Genomic DNA, 18,942 nt, shown 5'->3' with positions numbered 1-18,942 from the left:
CCATGCAAACGTCCTCTGTGTCCTCTCCCACTGTGTCTGTGACTCCACCTCCCAAAGTACACAAACGCAAGCACTCAGACACCCAACAGCCATCCACCTCACAACAGCATCTAGCCCATGCACCTGCACCCAAACACAGCAGACTGACACCTTCTACAACCACTCCCTCTTCCTCCACTCCCAAACCTTCACCCTCTTCCCGCCCCAGTGTCCCTAAGAAGCTTTTCCTCGCCACCATTTACCTATTCCCTACCCCTTCCCGCCGTCCTTCACTTCAGGCCAGGGTGGCCAGAACCCAGCCCAGCACCTCAGCCACCCAGTCCACGGCCACTGTGGTGTCTGCAACTACTGCAGGTGTGAGCCAGTGTGCCAGCACCACCTGCTAAGGCCAAGAAGGGTCCGCCACCTAGCAAGGGCAAGAAGGGGACACCAGCCAGCAAGGGGAAGGAGGCACCACCAGCCAGCAAGGGGAAGGAGGCATCACCAGCCAGCAAGGGGAAGGAGGCACCACCAGCCAGCAAGGGCAAGAAAAGAACACCAGCTGGCAGAAGCAAGAAGGCACCACCATCTGCCAAGGGCAGGAAGGGGCACACAACAGCAGGCATCGCACTTCAGCCGTCCGAGGCTGCAGGGGAAAGGTTGGAGCCTCCCCCCACCACCTGCACCGCGGCCAGCACCGCCACCTGCCCTTCCACCAGCAGCACCATTGCCAGCAGCAGCAGCCCCAGTGGGCAGCTGTCCGAGGCTGCAGGGGAAGGGCTGGAGCCTCCCCCAACTACTGACAGCACCGCCATCTGCACTGCACCCAGCACCGCCACCTGCACCGCCGCCAGCAGCACCACTGCCAGCAGCAGCAGCCCCAGTGGGCAGCCATCCGAGGCTGTCGGGGAAGGGCTGGAGCCTACCCCCACCACTGACAGCACCGCCGCCTGCACCGCGGACAGCACCGCCACCTGCACCATCGCCAGTAGCACCACAGCCAGCAGCACCACTGCCAGCAGCAGCAGCCCCAGTGGGCAGCCGTCTGAGGCTTCAGGGGAAGGGTTGGAGCCTCCCCCCACCATTGACAGCACCGCCACCTGCAGCGCAACTGCCATCCACTGAGCAGTGGTCACGCCGGCGAGCAGTGTGTAGTACTGACCTAATGGGCTGCAGCACATCCTGGCCCCTGCAACCCCTGTAAGCGTGACACCTAGGTGAGAGACTGTGACCTTGCACCATCCAGGATGAAGCACACTGGGCACAAAGCCCCCTCCAGAACCAGTGAAAGAAGGCATCCACTCACCCCCTCCTTGGCAGGATGAAGCACACTGGGAACAAAGCCCCCTCTAGAACCAGTGGAGAAGCCATCCACTTGAGAGACTGTGGCTTTGCACTCCTCAGGATCAAGCAGGGGGCAAACTATCCACTAGAGAGACTGTGACTTTGCACTCCCCAAGACCAAGCAGTGGGCAAACCACCCACTTGAGAGACTGTGGACCCTCCAGGCCAGTGGTGTTTTACCATCTTCCGGCTGAGGTGCCCCCCCATTCCCCGTCCCCCTGAGGTGCCTGTGTGTTTTCGACTTGATGCCCCTGCAGTGTTCTCTCCGTATTGAGGCAGGAGCCAAGTGTGGTCTTGGCCTATGTGTTATGGCCCCATGGGCCACAGACATTTTGGAGTGGGCATTGTCCCTCTTTTTGTATATACTGTACAAACTGTTTATTGATTTAAGGACGTATTTATCCAAAATTGTACTATTGCACTCATTCTAATCCATTCCTTTTGTCCTTGCGTTATTCCTGAGGGATACAGGGTGTATATGTAATGTTGTTGCATCTGTTTGTGTGTATGGTGTTGGGGGTGAGGGTGGGGGTGGGGGTGTTTGTGTGTGTGTGTCACTCTCTTTTTCCTCCCCCCTCCCTTGTGTGATAGGTGCAGTACCCACAGTGGTCATCTTCGCCGGCGTTCGTGTTCCCGGTGTATGAGGGGGTACACCAGCATTGGAAAAATGTGCATCTCGGGCTCCATGGCATTGTTGTTATTCCTTGAGTGTCCAGAGTTGAGTCGTTTCCCTTCAGTGAACTGTTTCTGCCATGCTTTTGATGGCGTTGGTACCGCCCCTGAAAAAGTGGCTGATAGGCCTGTTGTAATGCTGTGGGCAGTACATTGTCTTCCACCTCGCTGTTGGTGGTTTCTGAGGCGGTGTTTGTTGCTACTGCCGTGGCGGTTGGTGTGTTAAAGTGGCTGTGTCTGTGTTGGCGGTTTCCGCAGTGGTCATAATTCCATTTTTCTTACCTCCGGCCTGTTGGCGGTATTACCGCCGCTTCATCACTGACCATCAGGGTTATAATGAGGGCCATGGTCTTTAAAAAAATCCAGCAGGAAACAGTATTGGCTAAAGGCAGCATGCGTCAGTATCTGCGGACTCAAAACGTTTTTGGAAACTTATTAACAATATTGAAAAAGGCCCAAGAGCCGCCTATAATGCAAACATAGGTGAGGAAGCTTAGGTTGCTCATCTGAAATCACATGTTAAAGAAAGGTCAATGGTAGAACACTTTCCAGTACAATGGGAGAAGGGTCACCGGATACATGAGGAGCAGAATACTTCTGTATTTACATCATCAGAAATAAATAAGATCATTGGAAAATCACAATCCGATTGCACGCCTAGCCCCAATGGGTTACCACAAGCACTGTTTAAACAGTCAACGTAAAGATGGGAAACCTTCCTTACAGCAATGTTTAACCACATCTTGTCAACTGGAATCTTTCCTGCTAGTTGGAAGGGATCAGTAATTCATTCTATTTATAAGGAAGGCAAGGCCTCCTTGCCAAGTAATTATCGATTAATAGCACTCTTGGATGTGGATCTTAAATACTTCTCTATGCATCTATTGCAAGATCTAGAGTCATGGGCCGTATATAATGGCAGACTTCCCATTAATCAAACTGACTTTATTAAGAATCAAGGCACATTAACTAATCTTTTGGCGCTGGGTTTGACAGTTAATAGAGCAGAGGCAACTGGGATCCCGCTCTACATGTGTTTTGTTGCTTTTAAAGCAGATTTTGACTATGTCCTGTGACAATCTCTGGGCAAAATTACAGCAATGGGGGCTGCCATCAAATATTTTGAATGCTATTAGACTACTTTATTCTGATACATGGGTTAAAATTAAGCTCAGGGAGGGCTCCCAGCTATCCAAGACAGTCAAAACAACAGCTGGCCTAAAACAAGGCTGTGTTTTAGCACAACTTCTTTTTAATCTATATATTGCAGACCGTTCTACAGTGTTAGACAGTCAATCAGCACATCCTTCCACCCTTGACGGCTGCCAGCTGTCCAGCATGCTGTATGCAGATGACCTGCTATTGCTTAGCAATTCCAGAATAGTTTTACAAAGACTGTTGAACAGCTTAGGAGGGTATACTAAGACCAATGATTTGAGAATAAATCAAAGTAAAACAAAAGTGATTGCCCTTAACTGTAGACCCTCTAATCAGTGTATGCAGCATGTAAATGGAAAGCTAATTGAGGAGGCGGCCACTTATACTTATTTATGGGTCAAGATAGACTCGAAAGGCACGTATGCACACCAGAGGGACGCGATAAAGGACGAAGCTCAAGCCCTAAAATATGCCTTTGGAACCCTAGCAAGAACTATCTGTGGCATACCCTCACTCCGTTGCCATCAGTTATGAGAGCTAAACTATAACCCACGCTTTCCAATGGTACAGAAATAAAGAAGGGGCGGAGAAAATCCTTTTAGATAAACTAATGGTAAAATTATACAAGCAAGTCTTACGGTTACCCAGGTCCACATCACCTGCTCAAGTCGGACTGGAATTTTCTCTAGTAAGGCAGTTTCTTGCTAGACCTGCAGATTTTATAAAATGTTGTCACAAATTGCGGCATTCTTCGGAAGGAATGCTACCTAATTTAGTATGGCTGGAATTTAATCTTGAGAGGGGCAATAGCAATTATAAGAAATATCTTGAAACAAGTATGAAACACTTGGATCTGGGCGACCTGTGGGACTGCAATATGTCTGGTCCAGCATTGAGGAAAGCAGTTAATAATTCAATCAAGCTCCAAAGCTGGCTAGAAGACATGGAAGAACTATCCAAATGGGCACATGGGTGGCTGGTACTAAAATCGTATAAAGCATACAAAGAATCACCCATCTTGTCTGCCCCTTACTCCTTGAAAATTAAGCAAAGTTTTTTAAGGCTAAGACTTTGAGACATTCCAATGTTATATTTCCTACCCAAATGAAAGAAGGATGCTCAAAAAGGGAACCAGGAATGTCGCTTATACCATCTGGTTGTGGAAATATTGTTACATGTGGTCTGTATCTGCCCAGCCCGGGTTAACCCCTGCGCTGCCAGGTCTATTCCTCCTCAGGTGCTAGGCCTTTTTTTTGGCTATTTGGAGCAGTTCATGCTTAGGACCTCATAACTTTTTGTCCACATAGGCTACCCACACCAAATTTGCGTCCTTTTTTTCAACATCCTAGGAATTCTAGAGGTACCCAGAGTTTGTGGGTTCCCCTGGAGGAGACCAAGAAATTAGCCAAAATACAGTGAAAATTTCGAATGGGAAAAAAAGGCTGCAAAAGAAGGCTTATGGTTTTTTCTCTGAAAATGGAATCAACAAAATATTTTTGGTGCTAAAATCACCATCTTCCCAGCTTTCAGGAACAGGCAGACTTGAATCAGAAAACCAAATCTTTCAACTCAGTTTTGGCGTTTTACTGGGACATAACCCAGTTTTACTATTTTTGTGCTTTTAGCCTCCTTCCAGTTAGTGACAGAAATAGGTGTGAACCCAATGCTGGATCCCGGACAGCTAAACATTTCTGAAAAGTAGACAACATTCTGAACTCAGCAAGGGTTCATTTGTGTAGATCCTACAAGGTTTTCCTACAGAAAATAACAGCTGAAATAAAAAATAAATATTGAAATTCTGTGATGTCAGATTTTCAAAAGAAATATACTGGTATGTCTGCTTGACTCTTCTAGTTGCAGGGTTAAATAGGGTTGTAGGTTAATCAAGAACCCTAGGTACCCAGAGCCAATAAAGGAGCTGCACCGTGCAAAGGTTTTTCATTGTATACGGGGTATACAGCAATTCCTTTGGTGAAATATAAAGAGTGAAAAATAGGTATCAAGGAATCTTTTGTATTTCCAAAATGGGCACAATTGAAGGTATTGAGAAGCAGTGGTTATTTGCACATCTCTGAATTCCGGGGTGCCCAACTAGCATGTGAATTACGGGGCATTTCTCATAGAGACGTCTTTTTTACACACTATTTTACATTTGGAAGGAACAAATGTAAAGAAAGACAAGGGGCAGTAACACTTGTTTTGCTATTCTGTGTTCCCCCAAGTCTCCAGATAAAAATGGTACCACACTTGCGTGGGTAGGCTTAATGCCCGCGACAGGAAACACAACATTGGACACATCACATTTTTACGTTGAAAACTGCTGTGTTTTTGGAAAGTGCCTAGCTGTGGATTTTTATCTCTAGTTCAGCCGGCATCTAGGAAAAGCTACCAAACCTGTGCATTTTTTAAAACTAGACACCTAGGGGAATCCAAGATGGGGTGACTTGTGGGGCTCCCACCAGGTTCTGTTACCCAGAATCCTTTGCAAACCTTAAAATTTGGCCAAAAAACACCTTTTCCTCACATTTCGGTGACAGAAAGTTCTGGAATCTGAGAGGAGCCACAAATTTCCTTTTACCCAGCGTTCCCCCAAGTCTCCTGATAAAAATGGTACCTCCCTTGTGTGGGTATGCCTAGTGCCCGCGAAAGAAATGCCCCAAAACTCTATGTGGGCATATCTAAATTATCAAATACAAAGCCACCTTTTTTTTGGAGGGTGGGTTCACCTGCGTTTTTTGTCCTGGACTCAGCAACCATCTAGGGAAACCTACCAAACCCAAACATTTCTGAAAACTAGACACCTGAGGAAGTCCAGGGAGGTGTGACTTGCGTGGATCCCCCAGTGTTTTCTTACCCAGAATCCTCAGCAAACCTCAAATTTAGCTAAAAAATCTAATTTTTCCCACATTTCTGTGTGGAATCACCGCACCGGGACAAATTTCCTACCACCCAACATTTCCCTCAGTCTTCCGGTAAAAATGATACCTCACTTGTGTAGGTGGGCCAAGTGTCTGTGACAGGGAAGAGCCAAAAACATGTCGAAATTGAGGGGGAAACAAAGCGGGTCCAAAAGGGCAGTTTGAAAAAGAACATTTTTAGGCTGACAAGTGGGGCAGAATTTTTATCGGTATAGATGTGACAATGCTGGGTGGTTGGAATTTTGTGGATTTGTGCAGATTCCAGAAGGTTCCATCATAAAAATGTGGGGAAAATGTGTGATTTCCAGCAAAGTTGGAGGTTTGCAGGTCATAATGGGTAATAAAATGGTGCGGGTGCATGTGAAGCACACCACCCTGGACTCACCCAGATGTTTAGTTTTCAGATGTGTCAAGGTCTTGTAGATTTTCTACATGGCAGCATCTCAAAGTCCAAAAAGTGCAGCCCTCACCACTCCAAGTGGGAGGATTTTGAGAGTTAGACAAGCTCTCATGGCCCTAATGTAAAACCAAAACCCAAAATAATCAAATGTCCTCTTGCTTGCCGTGGGATAAGATGTTTTTGTGTGCACGGGAGAGCTGAAAGACTGTTATCACCTTCAATTGGGATGGGGGCATAACCATGCCCGTACTGGTTGGTAGCCACCACTCCACTATATATATTTTTTTAATTCCCTGTCATCTAGTAGGTTTTCTGCCTCACCCCGGGGAGTGGATCTGGGGTAAAAGCCCTATCTGCCTACCGGTGGGCAGAACAACTTTGGCCCCATTTATTTGGGGTTGGGGTATGGCCATACCCCCACCCTCTTTTAAAAAAAACAAAATCTTCTCTGGTCTCTGGTGGGCTTTCTGCACCTCTTGGGGGCAGATGGGCCTTCCAAAAGAGGCCAATCTGCCTCCAAGGGAGGCAGATATGGATGTGCCCCCATGGGGTGCGACCCTTGCCCAAGGGGCTGCTCCCCCAAACAAAACACACACATACACACACAACAGTCCCTGGTGCCTAAGTGGTTTCTGCGCCCCCGGGGGCAGATCGGCCTAATAGAAATAGGCCGATCTGCCCCCTAATTTCTATTAGGCTGATCTGCCCCCAAGGGGGGCAGAAATGGCCTAAAAAGATTTACCCCCTCTAGGGGATCGACCCTTGCCTAAGGGGTCACTCCAGATGTCTAAAAGAATTTAAAAAAAAAAAATTATCTCTGGTGCCTAGAGCTTTCTGCCCCCCCCGGGGGCAGATCGGCCTAATTACAATAGGCTGATCTGCCCCCAAGGGGGGCAGAAATGGCCTAAAAAAATGTGCCCCCCATCGAAGCGACCCTTGCCTAAGGAGTCGCTCGCCTTGCGTGAAATTGACAAAACAAATCCCTGGTGTCTGGTGGTTTCTGCCCCCCTTGAGGGCAGATTGCCCTAAGAAAAATAGGCCAATCTGCCCCCAAGGGGGACAGGATTGGCCTAAAATAAAATTGCTCCCTCAGAGGAGAGACCCTTGCCTAAAGGGTCACTCCCCATCTGTAAAAAAAATAAAAAAGTAAAAATTGACGGTGCCTAGTGGTTTCTACCCCCCTTCGGAGCAGATCGGCCTAATTACAGTAGACCGATCTGCCCCCGGGAGGGGCGGAAAAGGCCTTTAAAAAATGTCCCCCCTAGGGAGCGACCCTTGCCCAAGGGGTCGCTCCCCTTATTCACATATATATATATATATATATATATATACATATATATATATATATATATATATATAAAAACAATCTCTGGTGTCTAGTGGTTTCTGCCCCCCTTGGGGTCAGATTGGCCTAAAAAAAATAGGCTGATCTGCCCAAACGGGGGCAGAAATGGCCTAAAAATATTTTGCCCCCCAGGGGAGCGACCCTTGCATAAGGGGTCGCTCCCCTCCTGCAAAAAAAAAAAAATATATCTGAAGTCTAGAGGTTTGTGCCCCGCTGGGGGCAGATTGGCCTAAGGAAAATAGGCCGATCTGCCCCCAAAGGGGACAGGCTTGCCTAAAATAAAATTGCTCCCCCAGAGGAGAGACCCTTGCCTAAGGGGTCACTCCCCATCTGTAAAAAAAATAGAAATTGCCGGTGCCTAGTGGTTTCTACCCCCCTTCGTGGCAGATCGGCCTAATTACAGTAGACCGATCTGCCCCCGGGAGGGGGAGGGGCAGAAAAGGCCTTAAAAAAAGGCCCCCCTTAGGGAGCGACCCTTGCCCAAGGGGTCGCTCCCCTTATTCATACATATATATGTATATGAAAAAAATCCCTGGTGTCTAGTGGTTTCTGCCACCATTGGGGTCAGATTGGCCTAAAAAAAATAGGCTGATCTGCCCAAAGGGGGGCAGAAATGGGCTAAAAAACAGTTGCCCCCCAGGTGAGCCACCCTTGCCTAAGGGGTCGCTCCCCTCCTGCAAAAAAAATAAAGGTTTGTGCCCCGCTGGGGGCAGATCGGCCTAATAACAATAGCCCGATCAAAAAAAATTGCCCCCCTAGGGAGCGACCTTTGCCCAAGGGGCTGCTCCCCTTATTGAAATATATAATCCCTGGTGTCTAGTGGGCATTTCTGCTGCCCGATCGCAAAAAATGCTGAGAGAGACATGAAAGGAAAGGCCTTTTCTTTCCTTTCATGCCTCTCCCGCCCCACCTCCCGGTCGGAAGAGAAATGCTTTTGCATTTCTTTTCTGGGATCACGCTGGAAGCTGATGAGGTCAGCGCGTGATTTGCAGGGGGGGTGCAGGGGTTGGGGGTGGAAGAGGAAGCGATTCCCCTTCCATCCCTGCCCGGTAGGGGCGGGTGGGAGGCTCATGGTTGGAGCGTGAGCGCTCCCCCCGGGGGCCCAGTGCAGGATGAACTGGCCCATCCCTGGCACACGGGAACCTTTTGCGAGGACGAGACCAGCTCGTACCGGTACACCATAGGGGTTAATCAGAGAAGAAAATTGTTGACAAAGGAATTTAATGCACTAGGGATTAGAGCTTGTAGACCAGCCCTCATTGAGTCATGCGACCCAAGGACTGAAATCTTCAACATCAGATTGCTTCAGTTTCTGGAAAGCTTTACCTCACTTGTCGCTTTAACTAGTTCCTAGCGAAAATTGAAACTGGGCGAGTACCAGGGTATACTGAAAATGGATTCTGTGCTTGTTTTTCAACCTCTTTGATGCCTGCCTTCTTTGAGTCCTGTTATATGGTTGATTTGATTTGGATTACGAAGTTTAAATTGTCCCCTGCACATCGTATCAGTTAGGGAAAACACTAGTATTGGTTATTGGAGTTGGGCTAATATCAGGGCATGTTGGCGAATATAACTTACTCTTATGTTGCTGGAATGAGATGCACTGTTTTGATTCGTTTTGCACATCATACCTGTTAGTAAACGTGCTTGTTGTTTCCGGGGCAGAGCACCGACACTTATTTCTAGAGGCCGGCACGTATTTTTCTGCCTCAAGCATTTACTGTGAGCAAAAGACATATATAGGAAAGACGGAGGAAGAGAAAAATGAAAAAGCGTCACAACTGAAGAAAGCAGAAAGCTGCACGAGTAAGCTGAAGGGGGCAAGGAGTGGCTGTAAATGGATTAAAGAGGCCCGAGATGGCTTCAGGATTACGCTGCCTCACTATTCAGTTTTTCATTTAAATGCAACAGCCATGTGTTTAGGAGGAGGACTTTGGGCATCAGCACATTTTATTTACAAATAAAGCACTGGAACATCCCACTATTTGGCTCCTATAAGGTTGAATTATTAGGCATTTTTTGCACATATTGCATATTAGCGGTTGCATTAACATGGAATCTTGAAGTTGGGTTAGTACCTGGGCAACAGGACCAGCGTTAGTTTGCTCATACTCAGCTGCTTAGGCACTTGCATCTTTGTCCAAACTGAGCGATATGCCCTTTTTGCCTAACTTTGCGCATGATACTTGCCTGTATAGAAAGTAAAGATGGTCCAGTGTTGGGATATTATACTAAGGATTAACTACTTAAAATGTAACTGCCATTTACCTGTCATGCAGATGGAATGATATGCACTTCTTCCTAAATTTTGCACATTATAAATGTTAGTATCTGAAAAAAGATGATAGACCAGTGTCGGGACACTCTCATAAGGGCAAAAAATGTTTTTTAATGTTCAACTGTTTTGATATTTTGCCTCCCAGGAGCAATATGTACCCTTTGGCATAATTCTTTCATCATGATGACTACCTGGTATGCTAGAATCATCTTAACGTAAATTTGCACATTGGTTTGGCCAAGGATTATTTTAAAAAATAGTTTGCTGGATTGATCTGAATTTTAATTATGGTGGATTGCGAATGGCTGAGGGTGGGTTATTTCGCATTTATAATTTGTCTATACTCCTGTTTAAACATGATCTGTTGCTTCACTGAAAAATAAATTATTGGGGTTAAATGTTTTTATTGTATTGACTATAGTCTGATCTATCTTTTATTATTCTCTTGGAATGATTTATGGGTTTTATTAACTAATAAAATAAATGTATCAAATGACCTTGGTTCGATGCATTATGTTATCAGCAGGGCCACTGGAATTATGCTGGATTAGAGAGCCAAATCATGCGGCAAGGTGGAGCAAATTATGCAGCAAGAAAAGGAAAATTATGCGGCATATTGTGGCACATTTTGAAATAGTATTACTTCATTATTTCATCATTTTTAAACTTGGTAACACTGTATGGGCATTGGTTGCACCTCATTAGTACCAGTTTAACACCCAAATATAGCAATAAGCAACAGAAATATGACGGGTCCAGCTTTGCAAAGGGCCCTCCACTGCACAGCAATACGTTTTGCTGCATTTTTAGTAACTTTTGAGTCATTTGAACTAGAAACAATTTTTTTTGTTAAAATCTGCATATTATGTGACAAATGATGGAATGTGTGTCAAATGTGGCAAATCTATAATTATGTGAAAATTGCAGCAGCAATACAATCGCATAGTTCCAATGCACGCAGTTGTACCATGCACGCAGTTCAACAAAACTTGCTAAGACTGTGACATTCCCACAGTATAAGGATTAAGGCAGTTTTGGTGCCTCTCCCTTTTGAAGAGATTACCTGTTCACAACCACTTAAGTTTGACTCTGTTTTCAAAAATCTGCGTTGTTTGATATATATATATTTTTTTTAAGAAGTGCTGTGCAACACTACACAATGGCTAAGTTGCTTCAGTGCGCAAAAAAACATCCAAAGCACAACAGTAAGATTGACAAAAAAATTAAGTAAAATTGAATAAGAGTCCCGTCTGCTATAATGGACTCTGTCTATTCTCACACTTCTTCAACGCTTCATGCTTAAGCGCATCATGTTGGGGACGTGTTTCTCAACTTTAGGTACCTCACCAACATCTCAACAAAAAAAAAAAAACTCCAAAAGGGTAGGTGATGCTATTTTGCAGACTCGTCAGGGTGTAAAGCACTGGAGAAAAGTTGCTCTACGATCCAACAGAAAGCCACGCAACATTGGAAGGATCTGCAGCCTGTGGTTAGACATTTATTTGTTCTGGAGACTGAAAAGTTTGATTTCCCGCATTTAAAGTACTGAGGTTTTGCACAGAGAAGAAACAGTATCTCAATCACAGCACGAGCAGCGAATGGCCAGCAGAGGGACACTAATCAAGGGTTATTAATTTGCACTTGGTCTGTGCGCCACAGAAAGAAAAAGAAATGAGGCATGGCAAGAGCTGCCCAGTGAGAAGGCAGCAAAGAAGAGTGACAATGATGCCAATAAATGGTAAGCAGTGGGCAACCTTCAAGCCCATCATTAAACAGAAGAGTCTCGCAAGCGAGAGTGCATTCTCTTGCAGCCTCGACATAACAATGAAAGGAAACATGCTTTTGAACCAGCTTTGTCACGAAGAGTAAGGAACTATTTTTAGGAAGATGTGAACATTGCGCACTGGCTTTGTGCTCTCGCTCAAACTAAGTGGTAAAGTGGGCTGACCCATTGCTCCATCCCGTATGTTGTGGTGATAAGAAGCAAAACGTGGATGGTAATTAAATAGACCAATTAATGAAGCTCGCTGACCAAAATCACTTCTTTGTTCATCTTGTACAGATATTTTTGAAAAAAACAATATTCTGGCAAAACACTTAAAACTGTCTCAAAGGCCAGATGTAAAAATGGGGCACACTACCTGGTTCACTAGTAAAAGATAGTCATATTTGGGGTCTGGGGAGTTCTAGGAACCCTGCACCTTGGTGCCGCTGGACCTGGTGTCCCAATGCCAACTAAGCCCCAGAAATGCTGCATTGTGAATTTTGATGACGGCAGGACAGAGACTAGCACTTGCTGCTCAGAGTGCACCTCCCTTTCCCTTACTGTTTTTGCAAGATTGACCAGCATTTGAGGTGTCTGTCTCTCATCATGTAAGAGCTAGTGTGGGATGCTAAATGTTTTCATTGCAGGAGGACACAGCCTGGGAAGCAGCCTATGAAGCCTGGAGACTGGAGCAGAACCTCCTCAAAGCAGGTCATACATCCAGAGACGTTTCAGCCCTGCGACAGACAGGCGAGTGTAGTTGAATTTCTTATCAATAATAAAGAAGTGACTCAATTCTAGTAATAATTGAGTATTTATGAGCAAAATAAAATATGGCTGGGAGTACAGCACAGTTCTGCAACTGAAGCCACACCCAACTCAGCTCTTACACATGGTGATTTTTATACACTTGGTGGGCACTTAAAATCCACCTCCTTCACAACACTTAAAATTAACAAAACAATAATTATTTAAACGCTATCTGACTGCTTGTTACAAAAATAAATTCATGCAGATATATTACGTACATATTATCTAACATACACAATGTCCTTCGATCCTGCCCTGTGTCCTCTACCAATATGTTCTCCCTACACGTCTACTAGTCACTGAAGTTTTTACTGCCTGTCTCCTCATCTCTGCCAGCCTTGAAACACAAACATCTAACGCCGCTGTGTCTCCCTTTCAAGTCTGTCATGATTTACCCTTCTCCTTTCCTGATATCAGAAAGTAGCTCAGACTCTCCCTTGTGTGTGTGTGTCCTTCTAAGTTATCTGTGGTATGCTAAGCTGGATCGTAACTGCTTTACCCTGCACCTGGCCTCTCTTCTTATTCTCCTTTCTGTCCCTGTGTTCCTTATTGACCATTATGTTCAAGCCGAGGCCTGTACTTTTCTCGTACAATATAGACTTCTGTACGTTTGTTTTCTAATTCGTGTGTTGACCAGAGTAGGCCCTCTGCAATTTTCTTAATGCCTATTACACTGGCAGGGAGCCTTCAGCAGGCTGCGCAGTCCCATCCCTGACACTGTGAACAAAAGCTGTGCAGCGGAGGTGTCAGCGGCCAGCGTTTGTTAACATGGTAACAGGTGGAAGAGCTGCAGCCAGAAGTTGTCAGCACAATGCTGCCTTAGCAACACATTTAGCTTTACACGCACCGACATATAGGAGGAATGTGAGTACCTGCAGGGAAGAGGTCGAATACAGCAGGGACTCTGTGTAAATAGGGCAACCACCTCACTCCCGTTCAGTACAGACACTGACTCTAGGCCTAAACTTCTCAGCTACTAATCATTTATTCCAGGTGTGCCACTTTAATTAATTCAGATCATCACAAACAAGAGTACAACACCCAGAATGCATCAGGGTGTACAAGAGTCTAGGGCTAGACACAAAGGGGGTCATTCTAACCCTGGCGGTCCAAGACCGCCAGGGCTAAAATGACGGGGGCACCGCCAACAGGCTGGCGGTGCCCCGCTGGGCATTCTGCCAGAAAGGGATAACCGGCGGTCTCCCGCAGGTTTTCCGCTGCCCAATTGAATCCTCCATGGCGGCGCAGCGGGATTCTGACAGCCCATACCGCCGTCCTGTTCAATGGCATGGGCACTGCAGGGGCCCCCATAAGAGGGCCCCACAAAGAATTTCACTGTCTGCATTGCAGAGAGTGAAATTCGCGACGGGTGCCACTGCACCCGTCGCACCTTCCCACTCCGCCGGCTCAATTCTGAGCCGGCGTCCTCGTGGGAAGGGTGTTTTGCACTGGGCTGGCGGGCGGCCTTTTGGCGGTCGCCCGCCAGCCCAGTGCAAAACCCAAAATACCCTCAGCGGTCTTTCGACCGCGGAGCGGTATTTTGGAGGGGGGAAGTCTGGCGGGCGGCCTCTGCCGCCCGCCAGACTCAGAATCACCACCAAAGTCTGTAATAACCTCTAAGGAGGTGGTCACCCTAGCCATAAACCAGCAGAGGAATAGACTTAAACCAACACAGGAGGGACCCCGGCAGGTGCTTGCCCTAAAGCATTTGCCAGACCAACTGAGTGCCTGAAAAGGTGCATAGCGCAAACACGATTTGCCCAGGGTCAAACAATGTGGTCAAGCAAAGGAGTAGCCGGAAAAATAAAATACCCCCCAACACACACACACACTTTGAGCTACGTGGAACGAAATGTCCTTGCAAAGTGAACGATCCTGACCCTTTCTATTAAGGAGCCGGGGACATTGTTGTGATTTGTATAGAATGTGGCCAAAAACTGCAACAACTTCTTTGTTTGATTTACTCTTTCCTTTTTCCATCTCCATTTTTCTTCTCTAGTTTCTATTCATTTATTTCCTCCCTTTTCTTTCTCCTCTCATTTCATGTTCTCATCTTTATTTTGTTCTCTTCTTGCAGGTGTCTTTCGAGTTTTCTGTCCTTGTTTATATTCATGTTTAATTTTCCTTCCTGCTTTCTGTCTTTCCTTTCCTTAGTTCCATTCTCACATTCTAGTTCCTTTCTTTCTTCCTATCATCCTCCTGCCCTTCCTTTGCCCCTTCTATGATCTCTCTTTCTTCTTGAATTCCTCCCATTTCCTAATTCTTTATTTCCTTTCCCCGCCTTTCCACCAGTCTCTCATTTCTTCTTTCCATTATTTCATTCTATTTTCTGCTTTCCTTTCTCTCCTCCCATTCTTATTTCGTTGTTTCTTCCTTTTTTCTTCCTGCTGCCCTTTTTTCCAAGTTTCATTCTTTTATCCTTTCTGTCCTTCTCTCATTCTTTCCATTCCCTTTTTGTGTTTACGTCCCATCCTGCTCCCTTTTATGTTTCCTTCTTTTCTTATTTGCATTCTTCTTCCCTTCCTTCAAGCTAATTTATTATATTTGCTCTAATTTTTGTCTTTTATATTCAAATCATTTCTTTTCCCTTCTGTCTCAATTTTAAGCTTTTCATAATTCCTCCCCCCACGCCCGCAGTCACCGTAATTCATTCTTCTGGAGTTTATAGGTCTTTCCTTCTGCAAGTACCTAAAGACCGAGATGAAAGTTGGGAGGGGCTATAAAACGATTTCATCTGCGCTAGGCACCCCGCTTAAACTGCCATGGGGGGCTTCGCTATGCCCTTGTGGCGGGTGGCCAGGCGGCCCGGATTTGCTGGGACAGTCCCAGTTTTTCACCAGCTGTTCCGGCAGATTTTGGGACATTTAGCTCATGTCTCGGTTTTTAGAGAGGGTCGACTGGAAGCGCTGGGAGATGGATTGTTGTAGTTTTCCAAAGCAGAGCTGGTGTTATAGCTAGGGTGACCAGACGTCCCGGATTTCCCGGGACAGTCCCGGTTTTTTAGAGGACTGTCCCGGTGTCCCGACGCTTCTCTTAATTTTAAGCTAATGTCCCGGTTTTTGGGACAAAGGTCAGATCATTACATAAATGTCCCGGTTTTGAGGACAAAGGTCAGATTATCTAGGGAAGCATAAATTCAAGGTATGCTCTCCTTTGACAGACGCTTATGATGACGCAGAAAAAGAAGGACTAACCAATATTCATATATCAAGTAACTAAAATCGTATAAGGTAGTGTGATTTTAGCAAAGAAAAATAATATACGTGGGAAATTGTGCCCACAGGGTAGTTCGCCATTATTATAAACGGGCTTAATTAATCATGAAGAATTGACAAATGTAGTAATCCGTCATATTCGCGAATGTATTCCATGATTTTCTTGTTGAAACTGTTATATGCTTAGCTTAAATTTAGCAGAGGCTTTGGCCTAGTTGCCTGGTCTCAAATTTTAACTGCGTGGTTTTTTCTTGCATTAACAAAGACATTATTTTATTTTAAGGCTGTATTTTTCCAGTAGAGATGACTAGTACACTTATCTCAGGGTTTCGTGCTAGGCTGGTTTCATCCTCTCTGAGGCAAGGTCAGCTCCTGCAGGTGCAGACAATAAAGGCACTAAGATAAAATTAATTGGCAAACTTTGTTGCAACTTGTGTTCCAAGGCTCCAAAGACAATGTATGTAAAAATGAGTACTAGGAGAAAGACACTATTCATTGGTCAAATTGAAGCCACCCTATGAACCCTCCAATGGAAGACCCTGAAGAATTTGGAATGTTTCTTACCTAAACCCACCGGACAAAGAGAAGTCAGCCATTTTCTTTGATGCCATTTTGAAGCCTGATTCAAGAAGCCATCTTGAACGACCCTCCGATGCCTTTTCTCTGTCGCAGAGAAAGAGACTTTAAAGAATTCTCACCCTAGAGACTTTAACTTTGATTTTGCCCCGTCTTGCCCATGCAGTAACTTTTGCCCCATTCTCCTTGCTGCCGCAAGGAAAACTTGCCCTTAACTTTGCCCCTCCGAAATCTGTCCCATGCTGATCGAACCGATACCTGAAGGACGAAGACTTTTCTTGAATGCTGATTGTATTTGGTAAATATGAAAGGATAATTGTATTATGCATTGTGTTTTCCTTCCTAGGTACCAACTGCTTATTTTGATAGGGCCCAAGCTAGAAGTTTCCTAAATTTGTGTTGACTAAATTAGTTTTGCATGAAGCCCCACATGCCAATGCTAATTAGAGGTTAGTTGAGATATTCACGTGATGGACCATGTTGAATTGAAATCTTGTTATGCTGACCGATGTATGCAATTAGTCAAATTCAATTGCTTATATTAGTGATTTGCATTGCTATAACCGAGTGCATTATAATCCAGATTTTGCGTAGATTGCGTTTCTTCCGCCGCTATGGACAGCTAGTAATGTTCGTATACATATATCATTTGATTTTGAGACTCACATATATTGTGTTAGCTTTATTAATATTGGGAAATAAATTCATTAACTTCTAACAAACTGGTGTGGTTATTCATGACTGAAAGGTCATGGTGCATCAAAATACTGATTGTTATTGATTTCTAATGTGTCGCTTGGTCTATTGATTAAGTATTGGATATTGATTACAATGGTTATTGATTATTGATTTGAGTGATCCGACTATTCTTGGATGAGGAGAGCCCAACTCGGTTAAAAGGTTCACCGACCTCTGGCGTGTCCAAGTCCAAGTAATTTATAAGGGCTGGACGCGCTATCAGTAGATGGTAGCAGAGATTGATGGTTTCACCCTTTGGGACCCCATCCGAACAATAGGCGAATTCAAGTTAGAATTTTCTTTGATAAAACAAGTTGGAGAGATGATGATGCCCTAAATCCCCAATGACTTTCCCGGAATCTCGGAGCTTGCGAATTAAGGAAATGGAGGTGTGAGAATGTTTTTGGCGTTTCTAGTGACGGTATGAATGAAGTTAGGGTTTTGCGCTTGCAAAGCTTATGCCGCAGATGAATTGTGAAGTTTGTGAGGATTTTAGGGGGTTGCAAACTCCAAGGAAAATTTTAGAGGAGTGACACTCCAAAGTGTGAGAGTAGGGAAGTCGTCGAACTTCACATGTGTGTAGCGCTTTGAGCAGGAAAAATTGTCCACGTGGTTGTTGATGTTGAGACGGGCCCTGCGAGGTCAAGAGACTCCGGAGTATGTTGAAAAGTGTATGAGACACTTGATTGATGTTGTAATCTGTTCGGTTTAATAGGTTGATCGGGCGTGGTCAACGAGTCAGTATGAATATTGAGGAATGAAAGAACATTTTTGACTTTGAGATTTGACGAATTCTAAGGCGTGCTAGAATAGTTCATTGATCAGTTGAGAGTAAAATTTGCGGGTCAAATTTTGCTTGCGAAAGTGGGAAACCGAGAAAGATGGAATAACTACTGAGGCTAGTGAAAAATCCCTAAGGTTTCTGAAGCGATTGTATTACCCTTCCTGTAGTAAACCGACATATTTGTTTTCTTCCTTTTTGGTTAGTGCTCGCGATATGTTGCAGAAATTAGTTTTGATTGAAGCTGAATGAAGGAGGACAAGCCGCAAGACATTGTCAGCCGCAGTGTGTGGGTGTGACGTCACTAGGAGCCGCGCTGGGATAGGTTGGATGGTGAGAAGGGTCGCGCACGGATTGGACGCAGTCCGTGAAGCGCAATTGGTGGGGGAAAGGCAAGCGAAGAGTATTCCGGGAATTAAAGTCACTTATTGATTACAATTTTTTAAAGAAAATAAAAGACGGAAAGATGAAATTTTTAAAGGCATTTAAGAGTGCCTTAAGGGGAGATGTATATATTAAAGCAAATGTAGGAGAAGAAACACCGCCTGAGGGTACACCAGTTTACATCGTGATTGAAGAAAAGGGTGTTGCACCATGTCTTTGGCTAAAGCAATGGTGCAAATTAACAGAAAAGCATGGAAGTGTAGCGTTCCCTATCCATGGGTCGTTTAATTTAAGAGTTTTGGAGAAACTAAGATTCACACTATACGATATGAAAGTACCTCCAAGACCAGCACAATTTGAAGCATTAGCAATTTGGGAGCTAATAGCTAGAAGGCAACAACAGAAGAAATTTGAAACAAGAGTGAGAAAAGTAGCAAAGACACTAGCGGATGCTAGATGGGATAGTACTCAAAAGGTTTGGTGATCAGACGTATTGCAGGGAATTACATTGTTTCCAGCAATTACTGACGAAGCAGAGACGGAAGGAAGGAAAGCTACCTATAAAACAAACAGGAGTCA

General features: G+C 45.1%; 1 protein-coding gene across 1 annotated transcript in view; it reads right to left on the bottom strand.

The window, feature by feature from the left end:
• LOC138296833 (beta-1,3-galactosyltransferase 2-like) overlaps positions 1-18,942 on the bottom strand; it is a 162,542-nt gene that overhangs the window by 115,917 nt on the left and 27,683 nt on the right. The gene's annotated exons all lie outside the window — the stretch shown is intronic.

Source organism: Pleurodeles waltl, chromosome 5 (assembly GCF_031143425.1).
Source record: "Pleurodeles waltl isolate 20211129_DDA chromosome 5, aPleWal1.hap1.20221129, whole genome shotgun sequence".
Lineage (NCBI taxonomy): Eukaryota > Metazoa > Chordata > Amphibia > Caudata > Salamandridae > Pleurodeles > Pleurodeles waltl.
This window is presented reverse-complemented; position numbering and strand designations above follow the sequence as displayed.